Consider the following 12411-nt stretch of genomic DNA (forward strand, 5'->3'; position numbering starts at 1 on the left):
AAAAAAAAAAAAAAAAAAAAGAAAGAAAGAAAGTGAATCTACCTTCATCATTAGAAATTTTATTTATTCTACCCAGGGAGTATTACCTCCTAAGCTTTCACAAATAATCTTAACCAGCAGATTGTCTTTTGAAGTATATAAACTCCAGTGAATTCTGAATGGATAACATCTTATGTACAACTATTTTTCACTGAAATATTTTTACTTACCACATACTCCTTTATCTTTGTATCTTTATGTGTAAAGAAAGAAATGGTCATAGTTTTCTTCATACTGCTAAGTAGATATATATCTTCTTTTGTTAATCATTAACACAATGCATAGTGCTATGGCACTATGAGTTAGCTTTATCACATTAATACATGGTGACTTTGTTTACTCTCTTTTCTTGTCAACTCCAAACTCATCAGTAAACCCTTTTAAATAAACACAGAAGGTTACCATTTTCACCACCCCCATTAAAGGCCGTCCCAAAGGTTGCCCATAAAGTTGCCATACACAATGGAAAATGAGAATTGAAGATAAATGTACCTTTATTTTCAAAATATTTATTACAATTTTTTATAAAATATTCTATTAAAACTTTGGTGTAATTTACTATCACCATGTCTTAAAATAACCTATTTCAATTTCTGTCTATTGTTACCAAAAGCTCAGCACTTGTTCCCAAGGCTGCATCCAAAACAAAGACAAGCACTTAAGAAGGAAAGAGAAATGTATCACTTTGCTGACAAAAGAGAGAAAATGGTAGACTATTCATACTAAATTTTCTTGCACACAGTCAGAAACACAAAACTCTTAAAAGGGAGAGCCTATTGTCATTCAACTACAGTTTTCTTACCACATGTGCCAAGGACAAAACCATGACCTATGTCCACCTAGGAGACCCTCCATCAACTATGCTCTGGGATTCCATCTGAATCTTGACAGTTCAGTTGAATGATTTTTTGTAGCACAAAGAGCAAAAGACATCCCCCTGCCCCTTCTAATCATGGCCTGAATTAAGGATACAAGTCTCAGTTTTCAGAAAGAGTGAGGAACTTTTAAACATATAAAACATTTTTGCCCATTTTTTCCAGGTTATTTCTTCTGTTACACTACCACTACTGAACTTCTATAGTCTATTTTCTACATAGTGGCCTAGGTCATCTTTTTAAAATGCAACCTTGATTACATCATTTTTCTTTCTAAAATACCTCATGACTCTTACAGGATTTTTTTTCCAGAATAAAAGACAAACTACCAATTGCTAAAGTGAAAGCCTCCAATTTTGGACACATATTTTGATTCCAATTTTTCTGGTTAACAAATTGAGGCAATGCATTTAGTTACGTCAGTTATCCTTCTTTTCCTTTCTTTGTTTTTTTATTAATATTAGGATTTTGTGACAAAACAATTAACATCTACCCTCTTGGCAAAATTTTAAGTATTCAGCACAATAACATTAACATTTCTTTTACTTTTAACAAATCTATAATAAATAATATCAAGCAATACTAATTAGACGTAACAAGAAAAAAAAAAGAACAAACAAAATTACTAGTTAATCCTCCAGAATTTACTTAACAGTATAAAAAAATAATATCAAGGCTAAGCACAGTAGACCATGCTCATAATCCTAGAACACTGGAAGAACAATACGATAGGATTGCTTGAGTCCAAGAATTCAAAACCAACCTGGACAATAACAAGATCTTGTCTCTTTAAAACAATAGCAACAACAAAATCTGGGAAGGATGGTAATAGGAGTTAAAAAGCTTTAAGCAGGGACTAAGAAACAGAACGACAAGGAGACAAAGGGGAGGGACTCCTTTAGGGCAACTTGTGTAGGCATTGGCCACTGGCTATTACTAGGCCTGCAATTCCAGGGGAGGGACTTCCCCTGGAGATTGGGCTGAAATAGTCCACCCAGTGCAGAAAAAGGTCCAATCAACAGAGGCCAATCAGTTAAGATTTAAAGAAACCAATCAATATAGCCAGCAAAATTTATAGGACCCAATCAGTGTTTGCCAGGAGGTTTGGATAGACAGATAGGCATAAAAGCCCAAACCCAGCCAATCTGCATTGACAATCCATTGGGGACCCCTTTTATTGTGTTGGAAGATTTCCTACCTTTTAATAAAGATCTATCACTTCTGCTTGCCTGTGGTCCATGAATTCATTCTTTGATTCTTAAGATCAAGAAACCAGCCATGAGGAGATAAAACTGGTATCAATGGCATGTGCCTGTAGTCTCAGTTAAGGAAAGCTGAGGCAGGAGGATTATTTGATCCAAGAAGTTGAAGTTGTGATGAACTGTGATTATCTCACTGTACTTCCACCTGGATGTCAGGAGACCCCATCTCTAAACAAATAAACAAACAAATATTATCAAATAAGTCATGCCATATTATCCTTCTCAAACCACTAATATTGTGAATATTTTAAAATTGTACCTTTAAATTTCAATTCACATTTGAAACACATTTTCCTTTTAATTAACATATGATAATATCTAGGTAATTTTTAAATGTTTTTTATAGGCCACTTTTCTACACTGTTATGTATATAGAATATTTTATGTTAAGTCTCACATATAGTACAAATAAAAATAGAATAATTTCATGTGTTTAATAACACAAGACACTCAGGATTGAGTGAAATAATAATTTTCAAGTCATGTTTGAAAACATAGGAGAGAGATCAAAATAAATGATACCTGCAAGAAAAAACTAAATATGAGTTTTAAATGTAATCATCACACACCTCCAAAAATCTAAACCCAAAGCTGGAGTTTATGTATAAACCTGCTGTGTTTTCAGCATTATGTGGAGACTCATCATGTCTACTTAGTAAGGTTTATGGTTCCAAAATAAATACTAATATTTTATGCGTAAATTAATTGATAAATATAAATATATCCTGGATTTCCTGCATAGCCAAAAAAAAAAATAGACCATTAAAGAAAATAATGTGTTCTAATTTCCATATTTGTAAAGTGCTATGAAATAGTATTTCCAAAGAGTTAAGGATTTGCCCACTTCTGGCTCCAATCATTTCTCTACTAAAGCCCATTTGTCCACTTTCTGTTGAAATACGTCATGTTAAATAATTCTCCTTTGAAAACAGGCTCTTTAAATATTCATGTTCTTCCACCATAACAAAGATTTTTTTGTTTCATTTTCATTTATTTTAATTACACTTTCAAGTAAAATGTCTATGACAGTAATTTGAATAATTTCTACTTTCATTTTTTCTTCCATATATATGGGGAAATACGAGATTTACAAAAGCAATGCAGTTGCTTATATAAAGTATATATTTTCCTAATTCTTTCAATGCTTTTAAGTTTTTTCAGAGATACAAATCCCTAAGGTTAAAATCCTATTTAAAGTTCACAGTTGAGTTTATTATGGTTCTGCATGTGTGTTGACTTAGATTTAATCAGAATGTGGAATAAAAAGAACACATAACCTTTTACATCTAAAAGAGATTATATAATATTTGTAATTAATAAGCATCACTCCATGGGTAAATGACATTCTGCATGACAATTTTACAGCATCATTAATATCAGGGGTAAATGTCAAAGTACTCAAATGTCAAGGAATTTTCTTAACCTTACAAATATTCTACTTATTTAATAAAATGGTATAGTGGATGTGAATTGATCATAGAGTAATCCTGGAATTTGGGAAACATTTTACAGGTACATGATAAAGGAGTTTAACCATCACCCCAATTTATATGGAGCATTACTAAATACTGTATTTTTAAGAAGCTCATGCTAGCTGAGCCTGTAATGTCAATTTAGGATCAATGGGGCTATTGTTATACTTAAATATTTGATTTGCTATTCAAAAATAAGACCTACTTAACTATTTGCTGAGTATAGATATTGCTTCCCAATAGGTTCATCTGTTTGCTGCCCAAGAGATGTCTGGTACCCAGAGACAGGAGGGTTTATAGCAGAGAAAGAGTTTAGTACATATAGGCCTAAGTAGGGAGACAGGACATATTTTTTAAATCCACCTCCCTGAGAATTAGGAAGACAGGGCTTTCAAAGGCAATTTTGTGAGATTAGGCAATCATAACCTGCTGGAGTTGGGAAGGAACCACCAGTTTTTGGCTGCCAGCTTGGGTCCACCAGCCAGTTCACCAAAGTTTAGGACTAAGTTCTGGACGGGGATGGTAGGGTCTTTCTGGTCACAGACCAGTTGAATCAGTTCCTTAGTCTGGGAGGGTCAGATAACCCACTTGAATATAAGACCTGGAAGATATCTTACAATTTACCCCTAAGTTTCAAAGTGATGATGTTATTGTTGGAGAAAATTAAGAACTTTTATGACCACCAGCTATGTGACTACAGAGTAGCAGACAGGGGGATAGCGATTAATTACTATCATTATTTTAGTGAGGCTCTTACTCCATCTTTAATTGTAAGAATGATTTTATTACCTAGGACTTCCAGCTGTCCACTCTGTTGTTCCCATTTGGACTAGGGAGATGGTGAGCAACAGGAATCAATGTAAACATAACTCACTTTCCCTTGGGAGTAAAACACTCTTATATCTTTGACCTTGGATTCTCACATTTTCTGTCAGCACTCACAAAATTGAGACAATTGAACTTGTTCACTTTAAGTAAGTATAATTTCAAAACTGTCACAGTTTTGACGTATTCCTATCAAACAGTAGCCTTAATCTGTAGAGAAAAGGAAATATACCGTGTTGCTTTTAGAATAGTGGTGAAAACACATTAAAGCAAAGGAAAGAAAATGGAATAAAATCTTTTAGCACCCATAAGAGTCAAGAAAATGTGCTAGGCCCAAAACTTCATATCAGGGAGAGACAAGAACACACTGCTGCTCCTCTGGATCGTAATGCCTGCCAAAGTCAGAGGGTTAGTCATAGTAACAGAGAACCACCTCCTCCCAACACCATAGGCGTGCGCATACACACACACACACACACACCAACCCCAACTTAATACACAAAATTCTAAGCAAACATGAATGCTGAAGAAGGAGATCATTGAGAAAAGCTCTGGAAAATGACACCTATGCAAAATATATTGTAAACCAGAACTTGAAACCATTGTTGCACTGAGGAATGCAATAGCAGCAATAAACCCAAAACTAAACCACAGTCTTACTGTCAATAGAGTAATGCCAAACCTCACACTAAAAATCTTCACATGGGAAAGACTTGCTTACTTCTGGGCATAAAATATTTTTTTCTCAGTTTCTTTTCTCTCCTACACAAGATGTCCAGGTGAAAGGAAAAAAAAAAGACAAAATATTTTAAAAATATATATTAAAAAGCAAGAAACCAGAGACAAAGCAGTTAGCATAACAAGACTCACACATAAAACACATTTTAGACCTATAGAGAATTTTAAATAACTACAATTAATATGTTAAGCTTTACAGAAATGCTAAAAAAAAAAAAAGTAAAAGAAATTAGAAAGCAAGAGTAAAGGTAAAGGATGTCTTTAATGGGATCTTTAGTATGCTTAACTAATTGTAAGGGGAAAAAGTAGTCAGATTAAAGATGGGTCAGTAGATACTTACCAAGATAAAACCAAATAAGATAAAGTATGAAACTGAAAACCTAAAACCTGTGAGACAATATCAGACAGCAAAACATGTACAATTGAAATTCCAGAAGGACAAGAGTGAGATTGAACAAGAAAAATATATTTGCAATATAATGGTCAAGATTTGTCATAATCAGTGACAGAGAATTATCTCTGATCAAAAAAGATCAGCTAACCCCTAGAAATATCATCAGCAACAAAATATAGGAATATATGTTATGTTCAAATTCCTTCAATCAAAAAGGAAAACTAACAAAAACTTTGAAGGCAGACAGAGAAAACATGCACATTACAAATAGACAAAAATAACGATGATCAGACTTCTAGAGCACACAAATAAAAAGACAGTTTCATGCTATTTTAAAGTGTTGAGAGGAAAAAAGAAAAACCGTCGACTCAGAATACCTAATCAAAGCATAATTCAAATACAAAAGAGAAAGTAAGACTGTTCTGAATAAATAAAATGAGAGAAGAATTATTGCTAGCAAGTATATAAGAAGATTTGCAGAAAGTTTTTCTTGGAGTAATAATATAACACCAGGAAATGATCTTGAATCAACATGAAGAAATGAAGAACACTAAAAATAGAATAAATAAAAATAATTATTTTTAGCTTAAGTCACTCTAAAAGATAAGTGTCTAAAGCAAAATCATTATCATTGTATTATTCATTCATAGCCTTTCTGAAAATATTGATAAAAATACCATGAGAACACTAGCACAACGAATGATAGGTTCACATTTAGAATTAAGTTTTCCAAATGCCTTCATGTTCACTTTTGTAATATTAAGGTAGACCCTTATTAAATAAAATATATTCTAAATTCTAGGCTAACTATTTGACACAGATTTAAAATGAGTATAAATAAGGAAGTCCATAGTGGACCCAAAATTTAAGGCTTAAAAAACTTTGCATTTTAGCCTATGTCAAAGCATAAAAAGAAAAGAAAATATATAAAGAGCAGATAAAATAAATAAAAACAGGTAGCAAGTTGAATTTAATCCAACCATATCAGTCCATACTTTAAATCAGTGAGTTATAAATACTCCAATTAAAAGAAAATGTTGTTGAATTTGATGAAAAAGTAAAGAAGTGTGACCTAAATGTATGTTGTCTAAAAGAAAGCTGATTTAAATGTAAAAATAGGTCAAATATAAAAGGATGGATAGAGATGTACTATACCAACTGTAACCAAAAGAAAGCTAGATCAACTATATTAGTATCAGAAAATGTCAACTTTAGAATAAGAAAAATTATTGAGGATGAAAAAAGTATTACATAATTACATAAAAGTTCTAGCAATACTGGACAAGTATTTACCTAACAATACAAAAATACATGCCGCAAACACTGTTATAACTGAAAAGTGAAATAGAACAATACACAGTCTTGAGAATTTAACACTCTCCTCTCAGTCCTTGATTGAATAATAAGAAAACTTTGTATCCATAGCAGTTGTAAACATCATTAAACAACATAACCTAATCAGTACATAAAGAGAAATTCAAACATTATTTCAAAATTGAACATTCTTTTTGTAAGGACATAGAAACATACACTAAGATTGACCTTATTTTTTTTTAAAAAAAAAACAAAACCTCTTTTTTGTTAAAGAATAAAAATCTTGGTAGGGATGTTCTTTGAAAATAATAAAATGAAATGAGAATTCATATCAATGAAGGATATCTGAAAATCCTTAACTATTTGGAAATTTAACATTCTTCTAAGTAAGCTATGAGTCAAAGAGAAAGTGTCAATGAAATTGAAAATTTACTAAGAAAAAAGATACAGTAGGTTTCCTTGAAAGATTTTTGTTATAAGATTGACAACAACAACAAAAAGATGATGCCCTGCTGAGAGCCCAGTCTGTATGGAGTTTTCACATTCTGCTCACATTTGCACAGATTTTCTCTGTTTACTGCAGTGCACATTCCAAAGATGTACATGTGAGGTGAACTAGGGTGCCTGGTGTGTGTACATTGTCCCAGTGTGAATGACTGTTGGTGTGTGTGAGTGCACCTGGGGAAGGAATGGCATCCTGGCCCTGGATGGGTCCCGCCTTGTGCCCTGAGCTCCCAGCCCCCTGCAACACTGAACTAAAATAACTAAGTAAATCATCATCTTATTTGTTGTTATTAATCTGTCTTACATGTATGTATAACTCACTTATATTTCAATGTTTACACTTGATCTTAGCCAAAAGGCTGAGAAGCGATATTTCAATTTATTGTTAGAATTATTTTGGTCTTTGCTGTGTTTAGAAGTTTAGTAATGGGGCTTGGTGCCTGTGGCTCAAGTGGCTAAGGCACCAGCCACATACACCTAAGGTAGCAGGTTTGAAACCAGCCCTGGCCTGCCAAACAATGACGGCTGCAACCAAAAAATAGCCAGGCATTATGGCCGGTGTCTGTGGTCCCAGCTACTCGGGAGGCTGAGGCAAGAGACTCACTTGAGCCCAGGAGTTGGAGGTTGCTTTGAGTTGTGATGTCACGGCACTCTACCCAGGGGAACAGCTTGAAGCTCTGTCTCAAAAAAAAAGAAGCTTAGTAATGTCTTTGTGACCAAAAAACATGTTATAGAAACTTAATGATTGTTCATATATTTATATCAATGAGCCTATGGTAAAACTGGTTTCCTTATACATTTTTTTGCTGACAGTCACAGTTTCTTGGAACCTATCAAAATAGGTAGGATGTAGAATATAAATGTCTTAACATAATAACTAAGTAAAAGCCATGAAGGCTACATTAACCAGTTTAATGAAAATATTTCAAATTGTATATAAAAACAACACATTGTACCCTACGATTGCACTAATGTACACAGCTATGATTTAATTAAAAAAGAGAGAAATTAAGATTTAGGGAAAAAAAATAGGTAGGATGTAGCCAAATCACTGCTTAGATATAAATGTATAGAATAAATGCTAATATTAGACAAAATAAATGTCTCAAGTTAGTAATAGAAAGTTTCATCCTAATAATCTAGAAAAAGAGAAAATTAAACCAAAAAAAGCTGATTTAATATTTGAAAATTAGGTATTAGAATTCATCATATTAACAGACTAAAGAAGAAAAATAGCACAAGGGATATTAAAAGTAATTTAACGAAACAGAACATTCACGATAAAAACTTGACAAATTTGGAATAGAAAAAAATCCACAGCTAATACCATACTTAATGTTAAAAATGGGAAGGCTTTTTTCAATAAGATTTGAAGCCCAGTAATAAAGTCCTCTGTACAACACTTACTCAATACCGTGCTGGAATTCCTAGTGACTGCAGTAAGTCAAGATGAACAGCATAATGATCTGACATGCAAAAACAAACAAAAAACCAACAACCTGTCTTGCAGACAGCACGAATATCAGAATATTCCAGTGTTTAAGGTTAACAGAATCAATGCCCAGAGATTTCCCTAAATAAAGCTATCATTTAATATGTTTACTAAAAGAAAAGGTAGTATGTTTAGTTATTTTTGTTATTTATCTCACAGTCTAAACCATGAAAGTTGCCTCATGCAGAATCAAAAGAATCTACTCAGCATAAAAGAATCTCAAAACACATCTTTAAGAAAAACTTTTTGATTAAAATTTCATGTCTATTAGAAACTATTAGAAATCAGATTTGGTTGTTATCCGTACAATGCAAGTTCTGCAGAATTGCATGGGAATTCCTGCTTGGAAAAGGGAGTGATCTCTGATTGAAGTTTTTTTAAGTACTAATTAATTTTTTTTAAATTTCTTTGTATGAAGACTCTACTGAATGTGAAGAGTTGAACAATTACTGCTTTCTAAGGACCATCATAGTAGTAATGACCCGCCTCTCTGTGAAAACCCAGATAACTAGGAATCTGCTTTGTGTGCTGGTAAAATAAATGGTATACATGCACTGCTAAATCTCAATTGTTTGGGGCAAAGGGTGTAGTAAAACAAAAAGATTCTTGAGCGTACCATTAACAAAGTACAATTTCACTGTTTCAGGAACTTTAATTATTCCCATGTTCCTCCACAAACCCAGCTACAGTCTCAGCAATACTTTGAATCTATGTGCTCAAAGTCCAGGCAGGCTCTCACGAATGGAATATTTTCATTCATTAGGAACTTCCCTGACAACTTTGTGTTTTGAACTTTTTGGCAAAGCTTTGACTTAAGATATAATGAGCAAAATGGCTGTAAGATGTCAGCCATTGAAAGGTGTTATGTAAGGGATGACTTTTCCTACACAGCCACCATGAAAGCATATTAGCTAGAGGACTTTAAAAATAGATCCGCTTCACCTTTAGTCTCTTTAGATTTGATCTTAATGCAATCAGAAGAAGCTGGTATTCCCTACATAAAGCAACTTGCAAGATATTACCAAGTATTTAGAATAAAAATAATAAGTAAAAATAAACCATTAGGCAACTGATGAATTAGTTTTTACTTATAGAGAAGCTCCCCAAACCATGACTATATAAATTTTAAGTTAGTTATTGTCTTTTTGGTCAGCCTATTTCTGTTCATGCTCAGTTGATCAGAGTTAGATAAAAGGAGACCATAGGAAGGTACTTTTTTAGTCTCTCATGTGGGTTTTTTTGTATCTAGTACACACGAATGATTTTGATAGCTATCATTTATTATTTTAATTAGTATGCAATTAGAAAACCATCAAGTAATAAAGGAAAGAAAAAGAGCATTACATTTTAACAAGGAATGAGCATGTGTAAGCTAAGTTTTACAGGGCTTTTTAAAAGATGATTTTCAAAAGTAAGAGTTGCACTCACTTATTTAGGAAAACAGAGTCAGAAGTCTTCACATATTTACAGTTTCACATGCATACTCCTAAGAACACATTTAATGAACCTCTGGTGTATTTCACCAAAAGTGCAGTCAGGCCTCACCTCCTATGCTTGTCATCCTCTAATCATGCTCCTGGCTGCCTCTCAGCATTCATTCGTCATCTTTTTTACCTTGCTAGTGCTCAACTTAAAAGTCATTTTCTCAGAAGACATTTCTGAGTTTCTAATTTAAATTACATAACTCCCTTCCTTCAGCTATTTCTTCTCATCATGATTGGTCATTATTTATTCATCTATTATTAAGCACCTGTCTCTTTCTCTAGACTGTGAGTTCTGTCAGGATAACGGTACTGTGAGCCTCTGTAACTATTTTATGTGTATGACCTAGCAGAGTGTGCGGCACACAGAAGATGCTATTCTCCACATCTACTCCTTCCTCATTAATATACCTCATTTTAGGAGAGAGGATTGGGGTAAACAATGTGCTTCTTTCTTTCTCATTTCCTACCACCCAAATCCTTGGTAAATCTTACTAGCTCTACTTTAAAATATGCACCATAAAGTTTTACATCTGAGTACTTTTTATTCCCTTTGCCACTAAGGTGGTCATCCAATCCTTCATCATCTACTGCCTTGGGTATGGCAATAACCCTAATGTCTATCTGCTTTCTTTCCCAACCTCTGGAGAATTTCTCCAGGAACTAGACAGATCTTCCTCATGTAAATATGACCGTGTTTCTTCTTTACTCAAATCTTTCCAATGTCCTTCCATCACACCTGGAAATGATATGGTTTTTCTTCAAAAGATAATAAAGCTCTCACTGATCTATTTTCTAACCTGGTTTGTATCTTCCATTCTTGCTTTTGCTCTTTCACTCCAAATGTGCTCCTTCAACTGACTCATGCCGTGTCAGGGCCAATGCAGTTATTGTTCCAAGTACTATGCACCATACTCGTGATAATCCATTGCTTTGTGAAATGTAATGTCATTGGAGGGTCTTGCATGGCCATCCTTTCCCAGATAGTTTTTTCATAATCATTCACTGGTATTTCTTTTTTAATTTTGGAGAACTTCATACTCTCTACCATTTGGGCATCTATTATATTATTGTTGTCATTCTTTAATGAAATAAAAGTTTCTAAGGGATTTTTAAAATATATTTTTGATGTATGAATGAATAAATGACTGAAATCATGAATACATGAATGATAAGCTAAAACAAAGTTGTGCAAGCAGACTTTCTCTTTGGCAGACAATATGTTACGATCAAGTAATAGCAAACTATGATGCTTTAATACTGCTCCTATATATTAAATATGTATTAGGCATCAGGTTGATTTGTTATGTACATAATATTTATTTGTTATATTAGTCCATTTATTATGATTTCAGCTATTGGAGTCATAAAAAAAATACTCTGAATGTGTTTGTGTTTGTTTTGAGACAGCATTGCTCTCTGTCTCCTTGAATAGACTGACATGTCATCATACCTCACAGCAGCCTCCAACTCTTGGGAGTAAGTGATCCTCTTGCCTCAGCCCTCCAAAGCAGCTGGGACTACAGGTGCCTAGCATACACCTGCGTAGTTTTTCTACCTTTAGTAGAGATAGGTTTGTTGGGTGGGTATCTTGCTCTTGCTCAGGCTCGTCTTGAACTCCTGTGCTCGAGTAATCCACCTGCCTCAGCTTCCCAAAGTGCTGGGATCACAGGTGTGAGCCACTGCACCTGGTTAAGACTCTGAAATTTTATAGGGGTCTCATATTCTGTCCAGTATTTTTTTGGTTAGTATTCAAGATTTTCTATAATTTGGATATAATCTGCTTTTTAAAAGTCTTATTAATGTTATTTACTATAAACAACTTTCATATCTCTTTTGTATTACACTGTGTATTAAAAATTATGCTAACACCAAGAAAATACAACAAGGTTTCTAATACATTCCCCAGTAAAAGAAACTGGAGCTCTTTGGAGAAATGGCTTATATTAAGACTAACACAGAAAATATATAAGATGATTCTAGACTATCTTCTTTTTTTTTTTTTTTTTTTTTTT

Source organism: Otolemur garnettii, unplaced genomic scaffold, assembly GCF_000181295.1.
Source record: "Otolemur garnettii isolate 467f Iridium unplaced genomic scaffold, OtoGar3 scaffold00036, whole genome shotgun sequence".
Lineage (NCBI taxonomy): Eukaryota > Metazoa > Chordata > Mammalia > Primates > Galagidae > Otolemur > Otolemur garnettii.